The sequence below is a fragment of the Tupaia chinensis genome, unplaced genomic scaffold (assembly GCF_000334495.1).
Source record: "Tupaia chinensis unplaced genomic scaffold, TupChi_1.0 Scaffold138757_1, whole genome shotgun sequence".
Classification (NCBI taxonomy): Eukaryota; Metazoa; Chordata; class Mammalia; order Scandentia; family Tupaiidae; genus Tupaia; species Tupaia belangeri.
Window position 1 is genome coordinate 1,269,361 of NW_006198649.1, and position 13,982 is coordinate 1,283,342.

The 13,982-nt window shown below is 32.9% G+C and overlaps 1 protein-coding gene across 1 annotated transcript in view; it reads left to right on the top strand.

Annotated features, from left to right (window-relative positions):
* Window positions 1–13,982, top strand: part of LRP1B (LDL receptor related protein 1B) — a 1,871,701-nt gene that overhangs the window by 115,208 nt on the left and 1,742,511 nt on the right. The window lies entirely within an intron of this gene.

Genomic DNA, 13,982 nt, shown 5'->3' on the forward strand with positions numbered 1-13,982 from the left:
ATTTTTTTTTTGGAGAGGTTTTTGTTATAGGGTGCACACGCTCACCAGAAAGACATAAAGAGAAAGAGAGACAGAAAATGAAGAATCACCCCCTCCAGGGGCGATGGCCATGCCACACAGTCCCTTCTCCTCCATTCTCCTCTCGGGATCTTGGGCCCTCACGCACACGTGCCCGGCATGAGTTTAAGGCACCCGGTCTGGGACTCAAATCGCAGTCGACTACACGGGAGTTCAGCGACATAGCCATTATACTTACTAACTGTTGGTCCCAAAGCTGAGAACCATTAAAATTTGCTTTTTCTCTCATGTTTACTGATACTCTTATTTTTCCAATTGTCTGCTAATAATCTGTTTTAAAATGCATATTATGCCTATCACACTCAATTTTTTTTAATGAACATATCCGTAGTGCTTGCTGATCTATCTTCTTCTAGAACACAGATGTTATTATTTATCTAGGTTGACCCTGAAAAATCAATGAATTTTGAAAATATGAGCACTATACAAAATTTAAAAGAAAATGCCCATTATAAAAGAGTAATTTATGAAGAAGAAATAAAGTCATTCACAGATAAATACAACTGAAAGAATTTACCAAGACTAGACCAACTTCTCAAGAAGTACTGAAGGGAATACTATATCAAGAAAATGAAAGACAAATAGAAATAAAAGATCACAAAACAACTGAAACAAAATGTCAGGGATAAGTCTGCAAATATCAATAATAATGCTAAATATTAATGAATTAAATTCTCCATTTAAAAAACACAGACTGACTGAATGGACAAGAAAACAGGAACTCTCTATATGCTACTTTCAAGAAATATACCTCATTGATAAAAACATACACACACTGAAAGGAAAAGACTAAAAAAATATTCCAGGCAAATAGAAACAAACACACAAACCAAAAGACTGTAGTAGCAATACTAATAAGAGACTAAATAGATTTCAAGTTAAAAACTATTAAAAGAAACAAATAAAGACATTATTTAGTACTAAAAAGACTCATTCACCAAGAAGGTATAATTCAAATATATAAACGTCCAGTGCTGGAGCACCCAAACACATGGAAGAAAGCCTGCTAGATCTAAAGGGAGAGAGAGACTGAAGCACACTATTCATTGGGGATTTCAACACTCTACTGTCACTTCTGAAAGTCATCTAGACAAAAAATAAACAGAGACACAGAAACTAAATGACACTACAGACCAAAATTTTGTGAAATTTCACTTTTACTCAATCAGTAATTTATTTATTTATTAGACATTTTTGCTATAGGGCACGTGCACTCACCAGACAGACAGAGAGAGACAGAGAGATAGAAAGCGAGAAATCACCCCCCAGGGGGGATGAACAGGCCGCAATCCCTTCTCCTCCATTCTCCTCTCGGGATCTTGGGCATGCACGCACTCGCACCCAGCGTGAGTTTTAAGCCACTGGGTCTGGGATGTGAATCACTGTCGACTACATGGGAGTCCAGTGACATAGCCATTATGCTAACTGCTAATCCCTCAATTAGTAATTTCTTTTAAAATCAGGCAGTGACCAAAGATTATCTGCAAAGTTATTATAATCTAATTTTATTTATTTCTTACTTTTGGATATGAAGGTATGTCTTAATTCTTTTTATTTTAACAAATAGTAAAATATATATAATGGTATATCATATCCCTATTTCATTTATGATAGTGCAAAACATTTACCAAATGAATGTTTGTCACAAAGTTTTTTTTAATGAAAAAGCAATATAAAGATATATAGAACAATACAGTATTTTTTAAAAAAAACGGCTATGAATATTTTTATAGAAAAATCTTCAGAAATGTACAAAAATACAAAAGCATTTATAGTCTAGAATTAGTAAACCTCAGAAAATTTACAAAATTTACCAAAAAACTTGAACTACAAAAAATAGTAACTCTTTAATTCATAGTTTGGTAACATGATTTAAACTTAATATGTGTTTTGTTAAAGTATATACTCTCTTAGTAATTTCTTAAATATGGAAAAAAGTGAACAAGTACTGGTATAATGTGAGAAAATGTGTGCATTCATATCTCTTTCAGAAAAACCTGATGAGGCTTAATTTATATTCCTTTAGACCCCCATGACTACCTTTCCTAATTTCATATTAACATTAAAATGTTACATTAGACCTTTTTTTTGATAAAGTGATAATTACTTCCTGAGGATCCATTTAAATTCTCATGACTTGTGTCTTCTCTAGACAAGTTCTTAATTATCTATTTTACTTCTAGTTATGATTGGGAAACCCACTGAACCTTTCTTCATATTTTACAATTACCCAAATAACACAAGCCAGCCAACATAGGACCTCTGTTCCCTATCACATAAACTAATGAAGAAATTTTTACATTCAATAGTTTGGGGTTTAGTCATATGTCTACGAAAGGGTAACTAGTTTATGAAAATCACTTCTCACTTACCTTTTTGTTCCCCCAAGAGAAATTTCATAGATTTTAAGTACTTGATCATGAACAGGAAATTTAAAATGATGCAAATTTTATTCAATTTATATCTTTGATTTTGGAATTACTGAGGTAGAAGATTTTTTGACAAAGTTATAGAGGATGGATCTCTCACACTCCAACCTCATTTGTTCTTAAGAGTCTATCTTCTCATCTATGATATAACTTTATGATTACACCCATTTCCTAAATGTATTCATTTTATCTTTCATTTACAAAGCCATAAATAAATGATAGACAAAATTTTACTTCTTTCAGGGTTAATTGCTACACTTGTAGAACTGAGATCCAAAGAAATGGAATTTTAGACATCAAAGTGTTGGTAGGGAAGATTTGAGAATGAAGCATGGAGGCCTATTTTGGTAGTATGAGGTTGGTGCCATATCTCAGGAGTCTGATCTAGAGCAAGTATTCCGTGTGTAAATGACTGCCGTGTAGGCTTCTTTGGTGCAGCATCTGTAATGAAAGTGCATGAATCTGTGGGGATGTTTTAGACTGTTGCAATGACAGAAGGTACCACTGCCATTTAATGCCTGGAAGTTAGTGGTGCTAAATATACTTCCAATGCAAAAAATTGCTGCTCTCAAAATGCCAGTAATCCCTGCTTGAGAAAAATTCCTTTAATGATTGTGAGAGCAGGCTTTTTATCACCCAGCTGTGTACTTGTATCTTGATCTCACAAATTGCATGGGTATTAAGTTAAATACATAAATTGTTTAGGTGGCAAATAGTAAGCGTTCAATGAACTTCAACTCTGTGAACTTGATATCCCCCAAACATGCCATGTTTCCCCTTTGTGTCATTTTGTTTGGAAAGCTATTCTCCATCTACTCAGTTCATATTCTTTTATTAAAATATTTAAAAAGGAAGAGCTTTCCTAGCATGCATTCCTGATGCCTGTTCAGTCACTTCTGATAAGTAGTGTAATTACTCAACATACGATGTCTTAATTGCATAATCTTTAAAAGATCTAGAGATTGGTGAGATGGGGGTAGACTAACAATTTCATCCAAACTCAAGTGTTGACCATCTTCTACTCTGCCAACCTCTCTGCTTTGGCCTTCATCCTCTGGCTTATCCTCAGGCTTTCAAGATGGCTGTGTCCACACCAGACTCCAGTGCTCACAACCTAGATCATAGCCTCTTCACATGCTTTTTTTTTTTTTTAATTGTAAAAAGATAAACTTTTCTCAGGAGTATTCTAACAGAATCTGTACCTGAGTTGTCATTAGTCAGTGCTACGAATGTGTGCATGTTCCAGCTGCAGGCAAGATTGGGAAAACAAGTATATCATCTTCACTGCTACCATACTGGGGAGCAAGAGTTGGCACAATGGTAAAACTAGCTGCTGGATAGACAACTAACAATATCTTCCTCTCATCTTAAATGCTAACTCCAACCCCGTCCAAACTCTAAGTTATTCAATTTTCAATGCTCTTCCAACAACATTCCAGACACACCTATGTTAGCACCTACCTCACACTATTGTAAACATGGGAGTTCTGTCTATCCCTCTACTAAATGAGTAGCAATTTGTAAGAGGAAACTGTTGTCTCCATTATTATATTTTTGCTGCCTGCCTTGATTCACAGTAAATGCCTACAAAATGCATGAATAAGCCTGGAACCTTTTTAAAATTGAGAGCAAGAAACCACAATTGAAGAATATATTTTAAACTCAAGTTAGAACTTGAGATAAGTAAGTCTGTAGTCATTGAAGGACCCATGATGATTAAAACATTGGATAACGAATAGAGGATATTGGATATTGCATCATTCCTGAAAGAGCCAAAGCTGAACCATCTGTTTCATGTCTCACTAAGTCTAGAGATGAGAAAAAAAAAATGTGAGTTCTGGTACCCCTGGGAGATTGGATGAGGATCATACAGGATTTAAAGAGAGGTGCCTGCAAGAAAATATCAATAATTTATGTTCTCTCTTTTGCATTTATGAAAAAGACATGTCAAAATTTCCCCATTCCTTAACAATGTGGTAAATGAAATAACTGTGCCGATTCATTTCAGTGGGCTTTTGAGAAAGGGCAGGGACAAAGGAAATAGAATATTTCTATTGAAATTTCACAAAAGAACACAGAACTGTGAGGCATTAGCTCAATGATAATAAAAACTTGAGTCAACCATGTTGAATGTATCAGCCTAATTCCATGGATATATACCCTTTGTCTCTTGCTAAATTAACAACAGGATTTTATGATTTACTTTTTCTTAGTAAAGCAGCATGTTCCAAATAGGCCTATTCTGGTGCTTTATAATTTTCCATATCACTGCCTGAAAAACACAAGAAGCCTTCTAGTGTTTAAATGATCAAGGAGAAATAAAATCTACTTTCTTCTTGAAAATTAAATGTCAATTTTGATTTGAAATGTTTACAGAGGTATTTTCATTTGTTCATTACAATAGAAATGATAAATGAGCACAGCTTCTTCCTAGGGATGATGTACTCCTTTAATTTTTCAGTTCTGTCTTGGTTTTATATAAAATCTAAGTGTGACTTGTGATTTGAAGCCCCCAAAACACTCAGTGCTTAATAAGGCATAAAATGATGGCAAATTTGATAGTGGCCAATAGAAAGCTTTAAAATATATTATTAATTATGATGTTTATGTAATGGACATTATCACAGTTTTATATTGTTCTCATCTCACAAGAATAAAACACGTAAACACAAAGGCGCACAAATACCTTCCAGGTCTTCTGTCAGGAGGCATCAGTTATTTGTACATTTATGACGTCTTCCATAAAATTCTACTATATGCTTCTAGTCCTTATTTCTGGAATTAATCTTATGCCAGTGTATTTCGATTGTCATTGCACATCAAGGAGAAGAAAAGGTATTTAAAAGTAGACAGGGTTGAAATAAAGAGAAAGCAACTGAAGAGAAAAAGGCCTTTAAATTAAGGTAAAAATAGCTTGCAGCTTGCTTGTTTTCTATGCATTTGATCAGAGTTACATACATGATTTTTTTGTTCCTGACATGAAACTGGGAATTTGTTTTAGTTTCTTTTTACTTTTGTAATAATTTACCACAAAAGTAGCTCAAAGCAATGCAAGTGGATTACTTTAGAGTTCTGGAGGTCAGAGATCTAAGTGATTTCCACACAACCGACTTCTTTTTGAGACTCTAATCGACAATCAATTTCTATGCTCTTGCCCCTATCTAGAGGCTGCCCACATTCCTGCCTCTTGGACCATTCCTCATGTCACAATAACCTCTACTTCCATGGCACATCTATTGGTTTCTTTTCTGAACTTCTTTTTGAGAGAATCCTTGTGATTATATTGGGCCCATCAGGATAACTTGCCCATTCCATGATCCTCCACTTAACCCTACCTGCAAAGTGTCCTTTACTATGTGAGATGAAATATGCACAGATTCTAATAATTAGAATGCGGACTTCTCTGGACTGCCAGAGTTCAGACAAACATACAAGTATTATTCATTTTATTCTATTTCAAATCTTATTTTTAACAATATCTTTAACTAATTTTAGTTTCAAAGATGACTGAGCTCTGGGAACAACAGTTAGCATAATGGCTATGTCGCTGGACTCCCATGTAGTCCACCATGGTTTGAGTCTCGGACCCAGTGGCTTAAACTCACACCAGGCGCATGTGCGTGCGTACCCAAGATCCCAAGAGGAAAATAGAGGAGAAGGGATGACAGTGTGGCCATCCACCACCACCACCCCCAGGGGGTGATTTCTTGCTTTCTATCTCTCTGTGTCTCTCTGTCTTTCGGACAAGTGCATGCACTCTATAGCAAAAACCTCTCCCAAAAAAAAAGGAAAAAAAAAAAAGAAAAAAAAAAAAAGAAAAAAAAAAAAAGAAAAAAAAAAAAAGAAAAAAAAAAAAAGAAAAAAAAAAAAAGAAAAAAAAAAAAAGAAAAAAAAAAAAAGAAAAAAAAAAAAAGAAAAAAAAAAAAAGAAAAAAAAAAAAAGAAAAAAAAAAAAAGAAAAAAAAAAAAAGAAAAAAAAAAAAAGAAAAAAAAAAAAAGAAAAAAAAAAAAAGAAAAAAAAAAAAAGAAAAAAAAAAAAAGAAAAAAAAAAAAAGAAAAAAAAAAAAAGAAAAAAAAAAAAAGAAAAAAAAAAAAAGAAAAGAAAAAGATGACTGAACTCTAGGTAGAATTATATGCCGATTTGAAAGTACAAGCATATGTGTACATATTATGCGGGTAGGTAAGTGTGTATGTATGTCTGTAGAGTTTCCATTATCTATAATCTCTCAGCTGACAATGAGAATTATTGATTAAAAATCATGTTATACTATTCAAATATGGATACTTGTCATTACTCAGTGCCTTTCTACTTCAAGCCTGTAAGATTTTTCAGGATGAATTTAACAAAGATAAATGGTATTACAAATTATAATCTTAAAGAATAATATGGTTTATATTTTACTCAATCACCATTTTGCAAAGAGCTGTATCTCCTTATCAAAATGAAATTGTCAAATTTCAACCCTTTTGGGTCTGTTTTTATACCAATCACAAAAATGTGCATAATCCAAATAACATTTATGTATTCCTATTAAACACGGACTAAAGTGGTGAGTTAGAATTTTATCTTACATTTGCAATTGTGATATTCCTAAAATAATTATCTTTAATAAGACTATTAGCACATTTGGCCAACTTACCACTGCATACCAACCATTGTAAAAGTCTAATTTTCAGTATAGCTTTAAGAGACTCCAGAGGATAACACTGAATCTCTCTCAAGTATGATGTTTAGTTTTCATGGATGCTTTAATTTTATACAGTATAATCTTTACTATTCAAGACATTTTATTTTAACCATGGGAGAACTTAGTTTTATTTTAGTGATTAACTAAATAAAGCTACTTATCATTCAGAAAGTAAAACATAGAATACTGGTATTGCTTTGTTTGGAGGTATTTTTTTTTCCAACTCTTGGCAAAACTAATGCATAATTACATTTAGAAACTTTGAATTTTTCCCATTGAAGATTTCCCTTTAGTGCAAACACAGAACTCCCCATCCTCCAGTAGTCCATCAGTCAGTAGCTACAATACACCCAGCAAAGTACAATAGAAGTGTTTTGGAGTTTTGAGTAGAGTGCGTGGAACCAGTGATAGAAGACAAAGTTCATTGCGGAAGCTTCTTTAAAAGAGGTAAAATGACCAGTGAATGATTAGAATTTTGTTACATGAGAATAAGCATCCCACCCAAAGAAATAAAACAGTGGACATAAATGACGTACATTTAGGGAACATGAATAAACAAAGAGGAATGTTACAATTATGTGTTGTGATCTCCTGCATATCTGGAAATTGAAAAAAGTAATCTCATAAAAGTAGAGAGATGATGAATGAGATGAGTGCTAGCCCAGAATGATAGTGAGAAAATAGAGTGAGGCTGAGTAATAGAAAGAAAATTACAAATTGGTAAGAGGAATTATGTCTAGTGTCACAAACTACAGGGGGAGTGTTAATATAGTTAACAACAGATTCCTGAATATGTCTAAGTACCTAAAAAAGAGAATCTTGAATGTTTCCAACAGAAAGTAACTACAAATGATTGAGAGGATGGGTACACCAATTGCCATAATTGAATCATTTTATAATGGCACCATGTACTAAAAAAATCCAATTTACCCTCATCATATCATACACATATGTGCAATTATTACATGTTAATAAATAAAAATATATACACGAATAAACAAAAGTATGTTGAATGTTAAATGACAGTAGGATGAAGTATTAGAAAAGAAGACCTTTAGCTACATTATGTAAAGTAATTTAAATAGAATTCTGAGAAATGTATTCTTCATTTACACATGTACATTTTTCTGGAGTAGGTGAATATAAAAGAAAGGGATTAACATACTTCCTGTTACTTTATAACTGGCATTGTTCCTTAACTTTGATAACGAGGCTTTATCAAAACTTGAAATTGAAAAGTAATAGTTTCTGTAGGTCTCTATTACAATTCTGTTCTGGTAATGAATCCATTTCCTGTTATATGAGAGATAAGGAAAAGGAATCATATTTCTCTTTTAACAACAATGAACGGTGTGTTATTAACCATCCTTTATGTAAGCTAGGTATGAGATATGAAGTAATAAATAAATAGTTGTTATTAACCAGGCTCTAAAACTGGTCACAGAACCTTCCGAATAATTTATTCAGTTATTTAGTTTATTCAGTTTCTTTAACTTACCTCCTTTTTTTTTTGAAGAGGTTTTTGCTATAGGGCGCGTGCACTCGCCAGACAGAGACAGAGACACAGAAAGTGCGAAACCACCCCCCAGGGGGGATGGCCATGCCACAATCCCTTCTCCTCCATTCTCCTCTCGGGATCTTGGGCACGCATGTACACATGCCTGGCATGAGTTTTAAGCCACCGGGTCCTGGACACGAACCGTGGTTGACTACGTGGGAGTCCAGCAACATAGCCATTACGCTAACTGCTGGTCCTACCTCCTCTTTTTTTATACTAAGTTTATTATCTTTATCTGAATCCTCAGGAATTTACCTGTTGAATGAATAATATCTTTCTTTTATCTTTTATATGTAATTAGCTGCCAGAATTCATTATTCATATTTTCTTCACATTTTCCTATAGTGACCTGTTGTACTTTGAGAGGCAGATAATTTGTTGGTAAACTAGTGTTCTCATTAGTACAGGAAGTCGTACTTTTAAAGGAAATGGTATCGATTATTATATATTAATTTTCATTTGAAATTCTGGCAACATATTCAAGGAGCTGGATGCTGAATAGTTATTGATAGATATTAGTTTCAGTATTTAATTATGATAGTTCCTGTTTTCTGAAAAGATCTGCATTAGTTCATCCTGACATTAAAATGAGAAAATATAATAGCCAGTCTATGGCAAGTCGTGTGTAAAAAATATTTCAGCTTGGACTATTTGTATTAAACTTTCACAAGTATTTGTTATAAATTCCCATTAAAATAAGTAATTAGATGTTTTCATATAAATGGAGAAGGATTATCATACTAAACCTTTCTCATGCCAGAATGAATCCAAACTCAGTAAACTCTATAGGCTATGGTTGTCCTAATCTTTTCTGGTCTTTTGATTGCAAGAGTCTATTATTATAAAGAGATATACATGGTACTAGCTTTGATCTTCTTCCTTAGGGATGTAAGTGAAACTCCCTTCACATTCTTATAAGCTTCTTGTTTTAATTACAGTGTAAAACACTATGTTTCGTACAATAGGAAGACATTTAAAATAAGATTAGTTTGACTATCTCAGAAGTGTGGGATGAAGCATTAAATAGGATAAGTGGAAAACACACATACATAGAATGTACTTAGCTTCTGATTTTTAGGAACTCAATCCAGTGGATATATTTTTAAATAATCACCTTGAAATACTTAAATTTATTTGTTTAAATCCTATAATCAATGCTTTCAAAAACGGACTTTGAAATGGAATATCTCGTTGAAAAATAAATAGGTGGGTTGTCGAAAGCTATCTTTTACTGCCATTTCCTAGAGGGATAACATATAACTGTCCCTAAAACTGCAGCAAGAAATTTGTCTTTGAAGATTTGTGCTTGCTTGGCAAGTTAATAACATTGGCTCATTAGGTAAATGCCCTTAAATCTATATTATTCCTGAAAAAACGTCATCTATAAATGGTGATAGATATGTGATATGTTTACATATGATTGAGTATGAATTGAGGATGAATGGTTTGCATATTTTCCCAAGGTATTTTCTTCTGGCATTTTCCTAAGGGATTATTCTAAATTCAGGTCTCGAAGATGAACATTCAGACATTAAAACAAAATAAAATGAACAAAACATTCAACTGTCAAATGTATACTTTTCATAGGTGGATTCTTATTTAAAATGTACTTCTTTTACAAATTCCTAGTAGGTTCCTTTTCCAATTCCCATGCAATTATTCTAATTCTTTCTTGCCCTCTCCAATTCCATCTTCCCAAGATTCCAAAAATAAATCTTTTTTTTCAGTTCATGGAAAAACAAAAACAAAAACAAAACAAAACAAAAAACACAACCAGGTAAGAATACCTTAACATTCTTCCCTGCTAACTAATAATTTGTCTGCCAATTTAATTTTTTTATCCTCTCTTCCTCAGAGCAAGTGTTCCTATTATTGTTTGGGTTCTTATCCCACTTCTATGAGTTCTTTTTGGAAAGCTGCCCCACTTTCAACAAAATAGTTGGAAAGTTATAAACTGAGTTCATAGATATGAATTTATGATTCTGACATGTATGAGACAGTGAAGCTGATATTCAACTTCAGTTTTCTCATTGAATACAATCTCTAAACTTCATTGTGCCAGTATATTTATCCAGCCAACTCTTCCCCTTTCACCTGGATTATTACAATAATATCTTCACTGGTCTCCCTGCTTCCACTTTGACCTCACTGAAGACTATACAATGGCCAGAGAAATCATCTCAAGTAGTCATATCATGTCACTTTGTCTAGACTCTTCCATGGGTCTCCCATCACTCCCATCATAATTTCTCTATGAGTTAGTGAAACTTGTAGCCTTCCTTTTAGCCCCTAAGCCCCGTATCCCTAGAACTCATCCCTTCCCAATGTCTCTTTCTCTCTAGACTCATAGCTGTCAGTGTTCCTTGAATTTGCTGGGCAGCCTCCTCCCTCAGGTCCTTTGGCCATGCTTTTTAACACATGACCTTTTCTTCAAATGGATGTCACTCACCTTTTATAACCCATCCAAATGCCATGTTATATGTGACATATTCCCTGACTACCCTATTTAAAATTGTACCTTCCTCTTCTCTACAAGCCATAATTCTCATCTATGATTTCTCTCCAGGGAATTTATCTTTTAGTATGTTACACAATTAGCTTTAATTTGGTTTTTGTCTCTGTCCTTACATTATAATATAAACTCCTTGATGGCAAGGATTGCTGCTTTGGGTTTTTTGTTTGTCTTTTTCTTCTAGTTTTCAGAACACATTAGGAGCCTAATCATATATGGTGCATAAGTAAAAAAATGAACAGATTAAGATGTAGTTGCAGAAGTGCTTTTGAGCTATATATCACTGTAAAATACTAAATATTCCCTCTATTATTCCTTAGGTTATCATTCTACTCCCTTCCATGAGCAGGTTCACAATCACATGTGTACATGCACACAATTTTTCTCATTCTATCTCTATGTCCTGTCTTGGTTTTTGATACAGTATCCAGTCATTTCCTGAGGCTATTTACTCAGAGACGTGTTTAAGCATTTTGAGCATTTAGTCACCAATGCTTAAATTATATTACATCATTTGAACTGAATCTTCATTTAAGTCCCCACTGCTTTAGCCCAATTACCTTGAATCATTCCCTAGATAATTCCAAGAGTCTCCTAACAGATGGCTTTGCGTAGGTTGTTTTATCACTAAATACTCATTCTTAGATATTTTCTAGGTCCTCAAATTATCTAGAAAAAAGTTTCCCCTAGTAATCAAGGTCCTTCATTACTTTAAACATAGGACCTTGATTTATGTTTTTGAAATGCTATTCGAACAGCATATTTTTAAATAGATTATTTCTTTCTATTTGATAAGTGCTTATTAATCATTAACTGGCTCATATAGTATGCAATGACTTTTAGCAAGGTATTATCTTTTCCCATATCTCCCCATAAAAATTTCTGATACTTTGGGAGGAATGTAAGAGGAGAAAGCCTAGCATCTCAAGATCATAAGCCAAGTCTAGAGTATTTATTTGTATTTGTATAATGAATATCCATCCTGATTATTTGGAGATAGGCTTGGTTTATACTTACTGTGCCAAAATAATTGTTAAGAAACTTTTTTATATTTACTCTTAGAACTATTTCACATTGGTGATATATATTTTTCTTTGTCTATATGCCAAATAATTTTAAATACATTTTATTCTCTTTTCTTACATTAATTCCAAAAGTTATTGATGATCTAAAGCAAAATGGAGGCCCCCTCTTCCCACATTAAAACATACCTAGAAATATCAAACCTTAGGTTTTGGTGGAGAAAAATTGAGGTCTTATAATCTGAATATTATTTCAATTTCAGTAGAGGCTTTTTTTCCTCCAATATATTGTAGTAATTATTGCCTTAGCAGCTTTTGTTTACTCTGTACTTTGCCTATAATACCTTATATTTCATTTATCTAATGTTGCCCATCTTTGGAGGGACAAAGGAATGTTTACATTCCCTAACTATTTGTGTTTTTCTCCAGCTGTTTCTATTTCTACTTATTCTTTCCCTTTTTAAATTTCTTTCTTTCTTCTTTTGAAAATTCTATTGGCACAATCTGTTGGATCCTTGAAGACAAAGAATGGCTTTTACATCTTTGTTTACATTCCACCAAGTCTAGGGCCAAATACAGAGTAATGTAAAAACAGCAATAAGAAAAGCATCAATAATTATGATAATGGTGATGGCAAGCGTGGTGTTGATGGTTAATTTATGGAAAAAATATTATTATAAGGTAAAATAACATGAGTTGTCAGAAAATATCTATAGTTTGATCATGAAAAAAGTTAATACTATATCTGTAGCTGTAGATTAAAGCTGTGTGTGTTTACATATGCTTATAATTAATATTTACTGAAAGTTATGCTGCTCTGGGGGGGGGAGAGGCTCAGGGAGATAAAGGATGATATGCTATATTTTATTAAAAATAATATTGTCCATACAATAATTAATAATTTTTATATTACTTTCAAAAATACCAATTAATATATGTCCTAATGTTTCATATAACTTGGAATTTTTATTCAATATATACTTAAAAGATCAGTTAGATCTATTTAATGACTTTTCTTCAATTATTCTAGTATATACAAAACAAAATTATAAGTGAAATCAAATGGCTGAAGTATTCATGACAGTCCTTTGCATTCAGAGTTCATAAATTATTAGAAACATTCTTATGGCAATACATTAAAATGTAAAAAATGAACTACTTTATCAAATGAACTTGCATGATTTAAGTAACTGTAATAAGCCAGCATATGATGAATTTACTAGGACTTGAGGAAATGCTACAGATCCCAAATATTCAGAAACAACAGGAAGAAAATAAGACTCTTTAGACAAGATTAACTATATAAAACAAGTTAGAAAGAAGTTTTATGAAAGTTGTTGTTTCTTTTTTAATCACTTTTGCACCTGGTAACAGAAGTTGTCACCTGGGGAGCCATAGTAAGAAAATAAAGAAAGAAAATGCTATTATATTAAATATCCAGTTTATGTAGAGACATGAAACTCTAGTATCAGGGTAGATGTTTAAGAGCTGAATACTCAGAGATGTGGTTTAATTGCAGTGATAACTCATTACTGATTTTTTTCCTTCTTTCAAAGCAGAACAACAAACTAAATTCTATGCTTAGTATTTCTGCTTTGGTTAACATCTTATATGAAATGCATTTGCCAGAATATCTGTATGTTGTATCTAATGTAATAAAGCCTCTAGCCATAAACAACAGCAGAATTCTTAACTA